The sequence below is a fragment of the Haliotis rubra genome, unplaced genomic scaffold (genome assembly GCF_003918875.1).
Source record: "Haliotis rubra isolate DU_JTF1 unplaced genomic scaffold, ASM391887v1 Scf360, whole genome shotgun sequence".
NCBI classification, from domain to species: Eukaryota; Metazoa; Mollusca; class Gastropoda; order Lepetellida; family Haliotidae; genus Haliotis; species Haliotis rubra.
The window spans coordinates 835,730-852,665 of NW_025767036.1; the positions used below are offsets into that span (position 1 = coordinate 835,730).

Sequence of the window (16,936 nt, forward strand, 5' to 3'; positions counted from 1 at the left end):
ACGTAACTCTTTGACGATGATAAGTGTTGGTAACACTATAAATCCGTAATGTAACTAAACACACACAACGATTACATTCCTTGTTGCATTTCCACAACCTGCTCACGCTGAATATCCTAAAACACAAAGGTGCAGTATGCACGTGTTGCTGTGAACGCAGGTTTCGTGAAGTTCAAAGCCCACAATGCATAATATGTTCACAAATCTACGTCATACCGACTTGCGTGGCCCTATCAGAAGATCTACCATCTTCGTCTCGCGTTAAAACTACCCAGCGTTTTATTAGCCGTGACGGAGTATCGCAGGTGAAGGCACATAAACTCGTTTCCATACACAGGGCAAATAGTCAGTCAAGTATCCAAGGTTTTAAGTCAACAAAAGATCGAGCGGTTTTAACAGAACTTTGTGTGTTCTTATTGTGCAGTGATTTCCACCGCGAGAAAACACTTTACGGGTGAAAGCAACGTGTTTGTAGGTCAGGCGGATGGTGAAAGGTTAAGGTGAGGTACACAAGGATATATTGTAGGATCGCAAGACGTGAAGGGGATTGCCTAACCTATATTTTCACATTTCAATGATAGTGGATAGAGTTGCACTCAATGAACCAATGAATAATAAAGGGGAAATGACAGACCCCCAGTGAAGACCAGCATCCTGGAAACATTTTCCGCTGCATTTGATCGTTTTCATACTTCGACTTTAAGATCAGTTTCGTGGCTGTTGCAGTATTGTTTTGACAGAATATTTTCCGTTCTTAAATACTTTCCTCTTTATTGTTATCACTGCGACACCTGCAATATTCATATTATGTGACTGAGCGCTGAGTGAAGTTGAACGAAATGTGCTTTTCAGTTGTAAATGATCGTGAACATTCACACTATGTAACAGTAGGTCGTTTCCGTGTTGTCGCTGTTGTTATGGAAACGCAACTTCTGTTGTGAATGTTTCCCTTGAACAGAGCAACACGGAAACACCGCTTGGATTTCAATGTCATGTGAATGAATGTATAGTTAATACGGATTACATATCTTTCCTGTAATAAAACCAGAAGATTGGTAATCAAACACGAGCTGACTGTTTATGAAAATGTCATCATATTTCTTACAGATATCTGTATATTTTATATTTAGTTACTGAAAATGAAACCAAATAAGGAATAACGCCTTTGGAAATTAAGGAAACATATCTAAATTACCCACAACATTTCATGTACTGGTGCACAATGGAAGTGAAACGTGATGTTGGTATAACATCCTTAACGCGCCATCCATTAAGTGCAGTAGGAGACGCCTGGGCCTGGATTTTCGAAGCTCTCTTAGCGCTAAGATAGTCGTAAGTGCCATACATTAACATTAACTTACGACTATCTTAGTGCTAAGAGAGCTTCGAAAATCTAGGCCCTGGATTGATACTTAACATTACTATGTCAATAGGAAATGTACATGTCACTCACAACATTTGCCTGGTGATCACTGTCGAGAATAACAGTTACACAGAAATTCGTTTAACACGCTAATGACACTTCTCACAACAACAGGAACACAATTCCTATCTACTGCTCTCAAAGGAAGAGGTTTAAACCACTGTCATATCTCAACAAATGAACCTGTACGAATTACACCCGTCAGCGCCAATCTGTCGAGAGCTGTGGCAGCCTTATCGGGAGTTACCTCCCTTTGTAGAGCCACGCTCAGGTCATGTGACTGAATAGCGGCTTGTACTAAGCAGACGAGATTTAACCCATCTGTTAACCGCAGTGTACTACAGCATTCAGTCTACGAAGGAGAGTGTTGGAGTGTATACATTTCGTAAACCGGGCTTGGAGAAGCTTGCGGAAGACCATGCAGGAATTATAGCCGTGTCAAGGGTTATTTGTTTAAAGAGAGAGTGTTTGTGGGGGTACTCACGTCAACTTTCACCCTCAGTATGGGAAGTATACAGGAACTCGAGAATTTACTTCGGCTGAAAGATGACAAGATCCGAGAGTTGCAAAGACTGGTGGAGGATAAAGAGGACAAGATACAAGCTTTGAGAAGCAAATTAGACAAATTTCAGTCAATATTACCCCAGACATCGATAATTGGGGGGCCACGGAAACAGAGAGCTCAGGGCATCAGTGCCGAACCACAGGCTTTACGATCTATCCAAGACCTAGCCAAACAATCCTTCAAGAAGCATTCAAAGACAAACAGGTGAGTGATATAAACAACGGATGTGGTGTGGGGTAAATGCTGGTATTGTTATGGACAGATGTTACTGATTGCTATCGACATGTTATTAACCTGATATTGATATGCAATATTTATGCCATTGTCAGTGTTGACATGTACATTTGGTCATACTGACAATGAGAATGTGTGTTTATATACACGGTGATGAATCATATATCAATTCTAATAGACCCTTGTCTATTTGGGAGAAACCAATGCCAGTGTCGCCTGTGATTGTTGACAGCTGTGCAAGTGTGGTCCAGCTTATACTCATACATGCAGAAGTATTGATCTGTAGTTGACAACAAGTGATCTCAAATACACATATACCATAACGTCACTAACATGATCAACCTCGATTTTGTTGTCAGTGGAAAATCTCCGAATCTAATATATCACAGTATATGTACAGCATGTAGAAAGTTCACAAGTCTCTTTTCAAGCGGTGTTATCACGTAACCAACGCTATCACTGGGTAATTTATCACTGGAGCTATCACTGAAGCGACCACACTGCCTCAGGCTGTAGTACGACTTGACACAGTGGTTGCCCATCTCGACAGAATAAGCCCTATTTTCCATAAACAACTTGCTATGAGAGGTGTATTGTTTTGCACATGTAAGGTTATCTTACATCCGAACGTTGATGAGTGGTGATCTGTTATGTCTCAAACGTAGTCTCTATTTGTCAAATGATTATATATTGAAGGTAATTTTAGTCGACCCTTACATAGATTGCGTACGCACGTGGTTCGTTCAACAACAAGGAAACGTATCGTTTTCAAAACATTGGCTGAATTCATCTCATATGTCAAGCGCCGTATTGTTTATAGCCTGGTTGTTTTTACTCCCCGCTGTCGTTAGTTAAACGTCAATAATCATTCGGATGAATAAGGGCATTCAGTATCCATCTAAGTCGAGTTTACACCTGGTATTTGTCATTTGATGATGGTGTTTTGCCATGGTAAGATTTGTAATAAAGATCGGCTTACCCTATGTGCTGTGCTGAATATAGATGGATGGATAGCGACACGTGTATCTTTTCAATAAGAGCCGACCGGCGAACAACGCGGCCTCCCGATCCCTACCTTTCGTAAACATAAACATCACTACACATTGTATATACTCTGGTAAACAATTGTTATTTTCAGACGTGGTTGGTGAATTCCAATTTCCTCGTGTAGCGTCTAGGTGCCACAATCGCTCATTATGTGTGTAGTGTATGCGGTGACCTTGTGCAGGAACAACGTCACTGAGGGAGGGAGTGACATCTCGCACATTTCAAATGTGTTTAATTAAATATAGGTCACCCTATGCGTCTCCACAGGCTAAGACGTTATGTGCAAATGTGTATTTCAAACGCGATTTTCTTTATGCATGTTGGTCATGAATGAATAGCCATGTGTAAATCGATCTTGTTCAGATTTGACCTATTTTAACTGGTGATTTGAGTTGGGTTTTTTGTGATAGTATGGATGTATGGAAAGGTGTGTCGAAATATCACATTTGAATTAGATAGGATATATTTTTGTTATGATTTAGTGATTTGTGCCAACGAGGGCCCAACACGGAAGTGGACCTACTCAGCTGTCATGCTGAAATCAATGACCTGTCAATCACTAAGCTTATCTCATTTTATGACTTTGAAACAATCAGATCAGTTGATACTGGCTTTTATGACCATACTTCCACTATTTGTGGATCATACTGATCTCAAATAATATGTCGCCAAGCATATAACTATAAGTTACACGCTGGGTAAATTTATTTTAAGTGTTTAGCTACTTACAGCATAGCATTCAACAGGACACGCTGCACAGGAAAATCCGCTTTTGTCTACTTAACCATTCAAGAGTGGATTCTTGTTTCGTTTATTTAACGGCATATTTAGCCAAGAGTACGACACACTATACACACCATTCTCAGTGTAGAGTCACTCGCTTATATTCATTAAGTGAGTTAATATTTTAATGGTTATCGCCGTTTATTTGTTGTACATTGAATTGCGTTAAAATTAAATTCATTACTTCATATTTTGTGTGTTCTAACTGCATGGGTACAGAGATGTAACTGTAACACGTAATCACTATTTACGTAAGCATTGACTGTCATATCATCGAGTGAACAAGAACCATTAATGTCGTGCCCACCATAACGTGAACGCTCCAAAATGTATTACACAACAAACTCCCAGTCTCCTATACGGTCATACCTGGGGGTATAATTAAGGAGAGGCTAATGGACCACTGTCCAGATGACCTTCAGGAAAATAATGGTAGCCTGTAGGGGCCTTCGGGAAAGGGGATCACCCGAATGACCTGTGCGTTTCGCTCGACCTATCGTCCCGCTTAGCTGAACATGATGAGTGTGTGCGGAAATGCTTCATCACTTTCTCCCCGTCATACGCACCTTACTGTCTGGCACGGTTACGTGGATTTATGCTGGGCGGTATTTTGGTGGTTATGCTTGACGCCGTATAGCGGGGACTTGACGTTTTAACTTCGCTATGGGGAATCTTTACTCATATTCATGGTGCACATGCCCCGTGTATGTATACATAAGACATCGACTGTCCAAGATATTTGAAACTAAACTTGACAGGTTGTGATTACCCTATATTTGTTATCGGGTTATGAAACTATGACAGGTGTTTTCTGTTCGCCTGGAGGTAAAAGGAACAGCACTGTCGTACACGAGTGGAGACACGGCGTTTCAGGACGTTACCACGCCGTCACTGTCGTCGTCAAAAGAACAACTCATAATATGGCGAGCAGAATTATGTTATAATGCTCACAGTTTTTCCAAAAGTAAAAGGCGGTGGGGTAGTTTAGTGGTTAAAGTGTTCGCTCGTCACGCTGAAGACCCGGGTTCGATTACCCACATGGGTACAATGTGTGAAGCCCATTTCTGGTGTCCCCCGCCGTGATATTGCTGGAATATTGCTAAAAGCGGCGTAAAACTAAACTCACTCACTCCAAAATTAAAATAGTCACCTTCCAACGTCCACGAAATGAGCATAACAAATGTGAGAAACCTAATTCGGATAAACAGTGATCAGGTGCAGCCACCCGTAGTTAAGTAACCGTTTATTATACGAATAGTGCACTCTGCTGCAAACGATTAGTAAGTTAACGGTGTAAGGTGTCGAGATTTTCAACAAAGCTATAAGTATATTGATAGATTTGGGGTATTTGTGGCTATACGTTCCAGTTGTGTTTGTGCGCGTACACACGTGTATGTGTGTATATGTTTAGAAACCTTGTTTTATCAAACCAAATCGTATGGAAACAGGCTAACATATTTGAAAGTCACCTCAAGAAACGCTATTACGTCTCGAAGTGTAACCAAGAAATCGGAACATGGCCATACGTTGAAGTGGGAAATGGATGCCTATTCTTGTAAATAATCTTGACATTTCAATTCCAAACGTAAGTTTAGGTTTTCTAAAAGTACGTTACAGTGACATATTTCAATGACGATAAGATTGCAAGACAAATTGGGGCAATACGCCTTCATCCATATGTCTGAAATCTTATCAGTACAGTGAGATTAGTACACTGGAGACATGCATGCCGTTACTTCCCATGGCCCCGTATGTGCGTCTGTTGATAAGTAAATCCCACACCGAAATTGAGTTAATTACAAAGTCGTATATTTCGATTCGATCTCAGTATGCGACAGCAACAAATTTGCCATAGTTAAAAATGACTTATGGCTTTAATTGAAAAGGCATGCAAGAGAAAGTCATTTTGGATATATTGCCTTTTTGATTATTGGACATCGTATGACTTTGTAGATATGGGCGTCAAAACTTTGACTTGTTGATTCGACACTTAGGGAGGAATTATTGTGTTTCTTCATAGCCTTCATAACGAAGGACAGATCTATGAGCTGGGGATCATGATGTAGTGTATACTGGCCAGGATCTTTAATTGCTGCCCATCCTCTCCTTCTCGGTATAGTTAGTACATCTGAGTACTTTGTAAACAACAATAATGTTCGGGTTACATTCATCACGACAAGATCAGCCTTCACAATTATCGCCAACCATTCCTACTCCGGTCTGTAGGCTTGTCTCGCTGTTGTCGCAAATAGTTTCAGGTTCTAGAAAACGAAAATGTCAACAGACAGTGAATGCTAGGTTTGTCCTCAATTTTTGTCTAGGTTGTTGACAGGTAATACTTAGATCCAGTAAAGGGTCTGTTCCATGTAACCTCAATTCCGTGACTGAGCGTGACACAGCGGATCCAATGAAACGCCAGGGTGTTTATTGACTGTAATGGATAACATCTGTGAGCTTACCTTTATTTTTACGTGTTACAGATAGCATCAGAAAGACATTTTTCCCGAATCACTTGTTGGACTTTTATTATCACATACAAATATGGGAATACCTTTCTTCTCTTTGGCTATTAAGGACGTATCGTTTGTACACACATACTTGATTACAGTATGTAGAAGGGTACATCAGGGTCCAGTAAGAGCGAGTGTTTGTGTTGGTTTCATGAGGTGCGATATTTGGACAGAATGTAGTATGGTTATCTCTACATTGATGGGAATAGTACCATATAACTACTGCCGTATCAATAGACTAACGCTTTGATGGAAACAAACAAATCTGTTTAAATTGAAAAGGAGCCCCAGTGGCCTGGCTCAGAGATACCCCAGGAGATGCTTCATTAACAACGTTTGTGTTACAGAAAGAGTTGGGTGTGAGGGGAATAATGTAGTGTGTGAGAGAGTGAGTGAGTATAGTTTCACACCGCTTTTAGCACTATTATATCAAGGCGGGGGATAGTCTGTCATACAGACCCCGAAGCAAATATATCCAAGAAATCCCACGCAAGTCTAGAAAATGTGGCAAGTCTAGATTTCCACAGGCTTCGGGGTGTCTGAAAATGAAGAAGTCTCAGGGGTCCTTTTTATTATATTTTGTTTTGTTTTTTTCACTATGAGCCTTTTTCTGTAAAATATGTTCATTTCGAGACTAGTTGTTAGTCTGCGGGGGACACCATAAGTGGGTTTCACATATTGTACCCAAATGGGGAATCGAACCCGGACCTTCGACTTTAACAACAAGGCTATCCCCCCGCCCCTGTCCGAGAGAGACGACCATGTCAGTTATATGCCAGGTACAATATATACTACTGAAGGTTTTTTAAGGAATGCTTGATTTTGTTCGTATTACATGCCGTGACCAGGTATGATGTCATGACAGATTCTCTATAGTAATAAGGAAAAACTAGTATACCTTGATTAATGTCTTATATACCCACCTATGCGTCCTAATCTATCCACAATCTATCTCGCGAGCACAAGGTAAATGTGACGCCCTGCTTGTTGTTGTCATTAGCTTCTCACTCCTCCATTTTGAGAATCCCATCAAAGTCTCTCAGTACCGTGATCAGCGATCACAAGTCACATTAACGGCTTGCCACTCATCCAAACCAGCTGAGGTTAACTCTGTATTGCCAGGCTAATACAGACGTAATCCCTCTTGCTCACAGAACCAGGGCGGTGTTCATTCCCGTGTTGTCTTCTCGCCTTAGATGTTCTCTCTCTAACATCTATTAAGTCCACTCTGTACGTGAAGGCAATCTCAATCTCATTCTGTCAACATATTTCTGCGTGAAATGTATACATACTGCCGATACCATCAGAGGGAGATTAACTTGAAAGCTAAACGATAGCAGTTATTGAAACCACATGTCTCGCGGAATATGCAGTGATACATAGCAGCCTGCCAATGTACAATGACATATATGATGCAATGAGAGACGTGACGTGTTTATCTGTTACTTCCTTCATCTTTGGTACACAATACTTATATGCAGTGAGACACGTGACTTCTTTATCTGTTACTTCCTTCATCCTTGGTACACAATATAGTATATGCAATGATACAAAGGACTTATTTATCTGTTTTTTTCGTTCATCTTTGGTACACAATACTTATATGCAGTGACTTCTTTATCTGTTACTTCCTTCATCTTTGGTACATAGTATAGTATATGCAATGATACAAAGGACTTATTTATCTGTTTTTTTTCGTTCATCTTTGGTACACAATACTTATATGCAGTGAGACACGTGACTTCTTTATCTGTTACTTCCTTCATCTTTGGTACACAGTATAGTATATGCAATGAGACAAGGGACTACTCATTTGTCTGTTTTTCCCCTTCGTCTTTGGAACACAATACTTTCATGCAGTGAGACACATGACTTACTTATCTGTTACTCCCTTCATCCTTGGTACACAATATAGTATATGCAATGAGACAATTGCAAGTGACTAGTTTATCTGTTACATTCTTTATCCTTGGAACACAATATACAGTAACTATATATGCGTGCGATGAGACATTTGACTTGATTATCTTATTCAACCTTGGTATACAATATATTATACAATATACACATAGGGCGTGTATATAAACGTATTATATAATAACACATAACTCATATATTATAATTTGTGTATATGCGCCATTCCAAACTGTGTTTATCGCACCAAGTAAACTAGTAAAACTAGTGTACACATTAAAATAATAATGATGAATGTACAATAACATGTTGAATTGAAGAGTGAATAATTAGGTGTAGCGTGTTTGCTTTCATAATAATATCCCTCACGCGAGATGCCGGGACAACGCTTTCAACCTTGTTAATAAGATTTGATTACTGGTTCTAATTTTATGCCACGATCAATCATAACACTATCGCCAATAGCGGTTCTCCACAAACCCTGCGACTTGCCGTATGAAGCATGACCTGCATTTGTTTCTTGCGGGGAAAGAAAACCTGGATATAAACTGGAATTATGTGTCCTGGAAGCCTGCGCACTCTTTCACGTCAGAAACTTACCGCACAGACACGATTTGTCAAGTCGGCCTGGGGGTAGAAAAATCATCTGAATAAAGATTATTTCTTCTGAGCTTCCTGATAAGTGTAGAAGAAGAAGAAAAATATTGCATAAAAAGAGGTGTTAAATAGACAACAAATAACAATTTAATATTATGTTGTCTATGGCATGGGCACATTAGACGCTAATAACCCTGTTTCTGAATGGCAATGTTTATTACTAAACAGTTTCAAAGTAATTCGTGTTTGTGACTGTTTTGTGACAGTTTAAATAGATGATTGGATCGTACCCGCTAAGGATTATTCATTTCCTAATCATCGCCTCTGTGATATATAGTTGTTGGACGTCAGACCTGTTTCATAGTTGTCAGTCAGACAGACAGACAGACAGACAGACAGACAGTTTATTCTCAAAAGAACCCACCAACGGTGGTACATGAGAAAAGTACAATATAAATTCGCATATGATAATATAATCAATCAAGATGACAGAAATATAAGGTAAATACATATATCTAAATATATATATATATATAGTGAAATTTTCAATGAAATATGATAAAATAAGTTAACATGATTCTCATGCAGCTGCAACTAAACTAAAGATGATGTTGATAAATTTAGACAGGTTTTTCACATTTTTTACTCTGGTGCTAGATAAACATTTTTTTAGCTTGAACATATTAGGCCATTCGTAGAGATCTTTATGTATGTGTATAGACCGCGGCTGGAGAAGGGCTTCACACCTGAACAGGTAGTGGAACTCATCACCAACCGCCGGGGAATTACATAGATGGCACAAACGTTCCACGCTTGGGGTATCAGACCAGCGTCCGGTTTCAACTGGTACGTTGTGATTTGTTGTTCTAAATTTCGTATAAGAATTATACGTTAGTGAGTATGTTAGGTGTATTCAAAATGGGGACTATGTTTGAATAGATCATCCTGGTAATCACACCTCTTTGTCCATATTTGAATGGTAAAGGAATACAGGGTAGTGTTGTTGTAGTAGTATTTCTTCAACACATGTGTTGTCCAGAAACGAATAGGCTCCAGATCCCGTTATAGATACATGATTCTGATTCATAGACAGAAGACCCGTGAAGATCCGGGTTAGAATTGGTCTTCACTAACACATGCTTGTCGTAAGAGGCGACTAACGGGATCGGGTGGTCAGGCTCGCTGACTTGGTTGATACATGTCATCGTATCCCATTTGCGTAGATCGATGCTGATGCTGTTGATCACTGGATTGTCTGGTTGAGACTCGATTATTTACAGACCGCCGCCACATAGCTGGAATATTGCTGAGTGTGGCGTTAAACAACAAAACCAACCAACTAGAGACAGAAGCATATATGGAATGTTAATAAAACAGAACATTCTTCCTTGTCAAATAATTCTTCCAAGTTATGACGTCTAGCTTAAATTTCTGCTAAATGATAAAGCGACGTGTAGTTTCCAAGAAGGCTGTACATTTCCAACGTATCTCTATTGACATACAGCCCTATCTCCAACATCCAGGGGGGCCCAGTGGTAGTCAGAACAAGTATTTTGTCACCTCCCTTGCGAAGCACTAGAGAAACCCGTCATTCTGATATCTTACTACTACCTTGTCCCCTGTCGTCTCCGAAATGCTGGGAATGTTTAATCAGAGCGATAAACAAGTGGACAAGTGTGTGATATTCTCTATCAATATGTCAACAGTATATATCAATGTGCAAACTTGCTATGATGTAGTCGCTTTATCACACTCCATGTATGTAATATGAAAAGATAAGCTTCATCTCAGGGCTAGGTGTGATTAGGTTGGGTGTATGATCGATACTGTCATATTTCTACGCATCGAGCGTAACCATGCTGGCGGGGGTAGATTGCTGAATTAGCAATGGGATTGTCTAGTGATAGGATGCGGATCCCTATATTTACTGCTGGTAGGCTGTGGCTACTAGTTGGTCAGCTGTCATAGTCCCATTTCAACCCTTTCCTTAAACATGTAGACGGTTGCCATACGTGTGACAAATGAAATGGATTATCATTTTAGATGTGTCTTGGTACAGAGTGAGTGAGTATTTTTTACGCCGCTTTTAGCAATATTCCAGCAATATCACGGCGGGGGACACCAGAAATGGGCCTCACACATTGTGCCCATGTGGGGAATCGGACCCGGGTCTTTGGCGTGAGGAGCGGACGCTTTAACCACTAGGCTACCCCACCGCCCGTCTTGGTACAGAACACTAACTATAGCGTCACGTGGTGTCTCGACAGTCCACTTTAGTGATGTGTGTATGTAACTGCATGTATGTGCGTGGGGGACAAATCTAGCTAGCTCGTTGACATTGAGAACGTGAACGCTAGAGAATAAAATTAAATTACGAAAATGATATTATACTAACGTTTTGATTATTCGAAAAGGGCAAGGGTGGCCCAGCAGTTTAAAGCGCCACAATTCACTCTGCAGGGTTGCGTCCCTTAGCCTGAAAACTAACAGTGGATTCGAATCCCAATTCGACCGTATAATGTCTCTGATATCTCAGCACATGTCGTTTCCTGTGAGATTGCCATAACGTGCGAAACACTTCCGACCTGCATCACGTCAGGCGTTTCTTCTAATCAACCTGACAATGGCACACATACCATGATACAACTGAAATCATGTTCAAAGAGGCGTTAAACCAGACTCACTCACTCACCCACAGATACCGAATAAAGGTATTTCTCCATAGTACCGGGGGCGGTGGGGTGGCCTAGTGATTAAAGCGTTCGCTCGTCACGCTGAAGACCCGGATTCGATTCCGCACATGGATACAATGTGTGAAGCCCATTTCTGGTGTGTCCACCGCCATGGTATTGCTGGAATATTACTCAAAACGGCGTAAAACCATACTCACTCACTCCATAGTCCCGAGGTGGTGAACAGTCGCAACATACTCGAGAATGGTGGATGTAGTTATCTGTGCATGGCGTCTGTATCTAGACTGACTGACTGAGTTTAGTTTTACGCCGCTTTTAGCAATATTCCAGCAATATCACGGCGGGGACACCAGAAATGGGCTTAACACATTGTACCCATGTGGGGAATCGAACCCGGGTCTTTGGCGTGACGAACCAACGCTTTAACCACTAGGCTACCCCACCGCCCCTTCTGTATCTAGAAGCTGGGATGGAAAGGTCTCATGTATGATATATGAGCGTACCCTTTCAGCAAAAAGAACCAAGGAACAGGGAAGTTCAATAAGTACGAGGGTTAAGTTCTTTCACCTTACTGAAAGTCCGGCATGTAATCGAATATCGGCGGTGATATTATCGTACCATACCCAAAGTTATTTTTACAGATGACTTTCTCATACGACACGTTAAGCGCTCAGGGTGGCCACCGAAACCATCACCCCCTTGTCTAGGCAGCGGTACACATGTTCCCACTCACCGTTCATTGTGAGCACCTGTTTACATTCCCGAAACGACAAGGAAATTAGGTACCTGTTCATACGACAAGGTCACGCATTACCCTTTCCAGCACCATGTCACATTTACATCCCCTTATTGTTCAAAGGAGCTGAAAGAAACAGCGTTGTAATCGAATTTCGGCCCTTTGTATATCTACATGTTGGACTAAACCCCTGGACGACAGCAGTATGTCGGTTAATGTTCCTTGCCGAAGGGAAGGATTTTTTACGCTCTGTGTTTCCACAATTACATTGTGTATTTTATTTTTCCAAATCCAGATTCGCCGTTGTTGAACAAGGATTTATACGCACAGAGGTTTGACCTGTGCTGTGAGCCTGAAAATGCTTCGTCATTAGGAACAGGCTGTGAAGTGACTGAATAGTTGGAGATAACTAAAGCGAACAGTGGATTAAGATTATTCAGTATTTCAACGAATGTCACTTTGTATGTTATAATTCCAACATAAATGTTGTGATCTTACCATGGTATTGTGAGTAGTGTTTATTCAGTGCCATGAAGCTATTCTTTACAACGAGATAAGCTGCATGCTTATATTTCTGATCTCTTCGAAGTTTGTTATAAGTGGGCAATTGAGACTACCCCGTTACTTTCCTTTAGTTGTCTTAGATAACACTGTATCATACAACATTTACTGAGACTTTATACTGATATCTGAGCATAAGTCAATATGTATTTATGTATTTTTTCATTGGTGGTACACACAATGTCACAGAGCACAGCACTGCGTACATATGTCATTTGTTATGCATTGGGAATTTATGGATGAGAGGGTGTGGGAGGGTGCCAGTTACAGAGTGATAATAACTTTGGGTATTTTAAATAATTAGGTTTTCAAAACTAAAGGTCTTTTTCGTAGTCGCACATTTTGTATGCTTCTGTCTATGGTCTACTTGGGTTTGTAAGTGTTTCTGAGTGAGTGAGTATGGTTCACGCCGGTTAAGCAATATTCCAGCAATGCCACGGCAGTGCATACTAGAAATGGCTTCACATTTCACCCAGGTGGGGAATCGAACCGGGTCTTCAGCGTTGCGAGCAAACAACTTAACAACTTGGCTACCCAACCTCGTATGTATGAAGTGTTACAGGGACACCATACACCTTGTTTACCCAATAACACCTGGTAAAGATATTCATTCATTCATTCATTCATTCATTCATTCATTCATTCATTCATTCATTCATTCTTTCTTTCTTTCTTTCTTTCTTTCTTTCTTTCTTTCTTTCTTTCATTCATTCATTCAATTATTCATTCATTCATTCATTCATGTCCTAGTCAACCACTATCGCATGCTCGCATATGTTCCTTTCAGCATTAAGCCTTGATCACATGGTGTGATTGTGGCGAGTAATGTCGTTACTGAGGAAGAATGGATGGAAAACCTTGAAGGTGATTGGTGCCGACAGTGAGGAACCACGGCTCGTCGGTGGATGGCATACATGTAATATGTTCATCGATCCTCGGCACAACTGCAATGTCGCATAGTTATGTGTGCAACATTTTTCCGGATGTCTGTTCAAAACGCCATGATACGTTGTTTGTGAAGACTTGCTTCATGAGTTTATAGTCTGGAGTCGTTAAGTATATATAGATCCGTCTTCTTCTCCTGTGTATGTGTTTGTGTACAAGTGTATCACATGATTGTATCTGTGGCATATTGGGGGCGGTGGGGTAGCCTAGTGGTTAAAGAGTTCGCTCCTCACGCTGAAATCTCGGGTTCGATTCCCCACATGGGTACTCTGTGTGAAAGCCAATTCTGGTGTCCCCGCTGTGATATTGCTGGAATATTGCTAAAAGCGGCGTAAAACTGTACTCACTCACTCATTGTGGCATATTGCTTGTATTCGGGATGACCGTTTTATACAGAAGTCTCTGGTAATGAAATACGAAAATCTCGTACGTGAGATGAAAATAGTTTCAGTAAGAATTTGAATATGTGAAAACCTGGATAAGTTATTATTCACACGTGATTCCTAATTTTGAACGAAAAAAGATTTTCTCCGGAAGTGTACATAGCTAAGTTGCAGTGTAACATTCACGTTCTGATTGAAATGTCCATATTGCCACTATTAGAACTGTTATGTAATTAACAGGTAGATGGATATCACTACACCTGTGACGATGTGTTACATAAATCATGTCGTGTTTGCCTTTGACACTTGCTTATATGTGCCTTACTGTTATGCAATATGAAATCTCATATCCCAAACAACGTCAATTTACCGGAGTGGCACTCATGGCTATTATACTGCTTGGAGCTATTGCCAATAAAGCATATCCGACAGGTCGGTGCTAATTGACCTGGATAAATAGCCTCTGGCCGCTCATTGGCAGCTTGACCAGTTGTTCTGACCTTTGATATTTTATGAAGAAGAGCGTAGAATGTCTTTTGCTCCCTAACGGAAGAGAAATGGGCATTGATATTAACATTGGAGATATGTAAGACGTGTTTCTCATGGTGATATGGAAACGTGCAGTAACAGTATCCTTCAGCCCAGGAGCGGACACTCTGTAATATAGGGGCTGGATAGTTCATTTATATATGTACCTAATGCAGTCAAAGGCACACACATATAGACACACAGCATACACAGACACGCGGAATCACTCACACACAGGCAGGCACACGCACACACTCTCCCTCTCTCTCTCACACACAGGCAGGCACACGTACACACTCTCTCTCCCTCCCCCTCTCACACACACACACACACACACACAGGCAGGTACACGCACTCTCTTTCTCTCTCTCTCTCTCTCTCTCTCTCTCTCTCTCTCTCTCTCTCTCTCTCTCTCTCTCTCTCTCTCTCTCTCTCTCTCTCACACACACACACACACACACACACAGAGCCTTATGGTTATATCGTTCTTTGTCACGCCGGAGAAACAGGTCACATTCTACACATGGGTACAATGTGTGAAGCCCATTTCTGGTTTCCCCGCTTTAATATTGCTAAAAGCGGTATAAAACCATACTCACTCACTCACTCACCCTTTCAGAAACTAAGGTACCCCTTCCTCAGATATACACATGTGCACATAACCCATTTCTTAGTGGTATAAGGTACTATAAAGTTATTGGCCCATGGTTTCGTCACTGACTTCTGGCAATCCACTGATATATGTTTTCACCGTAGACTTGCACAAGTCATTTTTAATAGTTTAAATGATAATTTCCAAAAAGTATAAATGTCATTTTTACTGTCCGCTTATCTAGGCAAGCCTCTTAAAAGGGGTAGAATTGCAATAGATCCATGGTCTTAGTCTTCAGTATCGTCTTGGAGCAAGGCTATTTTCACCGTTATGTTGCCTTTTAAACCCGTTGGATGCTGCTTCGTCGGATAATATGAACATGATACTTGCTGACCTTTCATATTTACATGCAGATCAAAAGAATGACGTAGGGTGTGTTCTTATGTAACATCCCTATTCATTCAAAACGAGAACAGAATCCCAAACATGATTCACACAGCTGATCTTAGAAAACCTCTGTGTACACTATATGTTATCCTGAGCGCGATTTAACGTGCTTCTTCAAAATGGGTTTATGATGGTATTAAGTATAGATAATACAATTGCGTGATAAATGGTATGCACGAAGCCAGGTTTAATCAAGCCCTGGATCAGATAATGTTTCAAGCGTCTCGTATATTCATGTAGTGATATGTATACACTTCACCTTATGATACAGTTTAACAGCACGCAGTCTCTTCATGTCGTAATCCCATATGGCCGTTTTAAGTTCCATATGTGAAACAGACAAGTTTAATAGCACTTTTCAAAGATATTTTATTTCAAGGTCATAATAGATAAAATAGATAAAACTGCCAATCCCTTAACGTAATATTCCTGAAAATACATTCTGAACACATTTCGCCACAAAACCATGCAGGACATTTCAGCTTCCTTCGAAATCGTAACTGTTTTATGTTGATGGCCGCATATGTTTCTTAACTCATTTATAACGCAGCGTACACACATAAATCACCCCGAGACGTGAATATTACTGATGCTAACCCAAACCCAGCTGTTATGCATATAAATACAGCAATGTGTTGTCAATAAAACAAACTGTATCTTTATTGCCGCACACCGACTGCAAGCTAACACGAAATAAATTGCAGATAGTGCAAGGTGCATTTAAAAGTAACAGATACTGCGCCAGTATTAGCCCCTGTTGTGTCCTGGGATGCACGTACTTTCCTTCCAAAATGCATTTACAGGTTTGGGCTTTGTTTTGTCTTGTATGCATGTATTGTACTGGATGTAAACTGATACATGTCAGCGTGGATGTTGGTCAGATTGAGAAGAGATTCTTGTTTGTCCTCATGCATGTTCAGTTCTACCTGCTGTCGATGTTCCTTATGGGGTATTCCATGCACCTCATTGATATCTGAC

General features: G+C 40.6%; 1 protein-coding gene across 1 annotated transcript in view; it reads left to right on the forward strand.

Annotated features, from left to right (window-relative positions):
• The first annotated feature begins 1,714 nt into the window (after positions 1-1,714).
• LOC124285481 (cGMP-dependent protein kinase 1-like) overlaps positions 1,715-16,936 on the forward strand; it is a 128,145-nt gene continuing 112,923 nt past the window's right edge. The window contains exon 1 of the transcript XR_006900827.1: positions 1,715-2,192. The gene's annotated coding sequence lies outside the window, so the exon portion shown is untranslated. The remainder of the gene's footprint in view (positions 2,193-16,936) is intronic.